Raw genomic sequence first — 1,232 nt, 5'->3', positions numbered from 1 at the left:
AGATACTAAAAAATATTTATTGAATTGAATTCTTACCAGCAGTTACTGTTTATTGAGCCATTAATTTGCCAAGCATTCTTCCAAAGGTTTGTTATTTAATTTTTATGTGATGCTTAATTTTATGTGTCAACTTGGCCATGGTGCCCACATATTTGGTCACGCATTATTGTGGATGTTTCTGTGATAATTTTTAGATGAGATTAACTCTTAAATCAGTGGACTCTGAGGAAAGCAGATTGCTCTCCATATTGTGGGTAGGCATCACCCAATCAGTTGAAGGTTGGAATAAACACAGACTGATCTCCTCAGCAGGAAGGAGTTGTGGCAGTAGGTGGCCTTTGGACTCAAACTGTAACTCTTCCCTGGGTCTCCAGCCTGCCAGCCCATGCTGCAGATTTTGGACTCACCAAGTCTCCACCATTGCATGAGCCAATTCCTTAAAATCAATCTCTCTCTCTCTCTCTGTGCCTCCCTGACTAATAATACACCTTTACATCTAACCATTTATGCCCATTTTATAGGTGAAGAAGCTGAAGTTCAGAGACATTTAGTACCATGCCCAAGGGTACACGCCTGACAGGTATGGTGCCAGGATTCTGATCCAGGTATTTCTGAGCCCCAGGACACTACAGCTTCTTATGCATGAATTCAAGGAATAAGATCACCATGAGTTGCATGTAACACAACCTGTGTTTACTATAAAGTGACTCTTCTTTTTAATGATTCACAAACTACCTTGGGATCGTATAGTGCATGAGACTCATCAGTATGCAAATACCTTACCATCCAAGTGAGATGTGAAAACGCCCATTAGCAGAGAGGGTTGGTGGACACGGAGGCATGTCACTGTTTTTTATTGCACGTGAACTTGTTTGGCATATTTAAGTCCTGCAGATTAAATTCTCTCCTTTCCAGTCATAATTTCCAGTATGATCATGAAATAACCACACAATTTTTAATAAACAGTCAACTGCAGGATCTTTAGGACTATGAGAGGGAATTAAATGGACAAAAATGTAAAATTAACTGTTTTGTTGAAAGTAAGGTTGCATCCCCTCCCTCCAAAAATGAAATGAAAATAAAGAGAAATAGGCAGCCCATGTGGATGAAATTAAACTAGAGAAGAACAAACAGTGCACGTGGAGTCCCCGCCTCTTGATGGCTTTTGCTGCGGGCTAAAGTCCCATGTTGAGGTCCAAACTTCAAAAGTGGCCTCAAACTGTACCCTTTCC

The sequence above is a fragment of the Mesoplodon mirus genome, assembly GCF_964341445.2.
Source record: "Mesoplodon mirus genome assembly, chromosome: 8".
Classification (NCBI taxonomy): Eukaryota; Metazoa; Chordata; class Mammalia; order Artiodactyla; family Ziphiidae; genus Mesoplodon; species Mesoplodon mirus.
Note: the sequence above shows the minus strand (reverse complement) of the source record.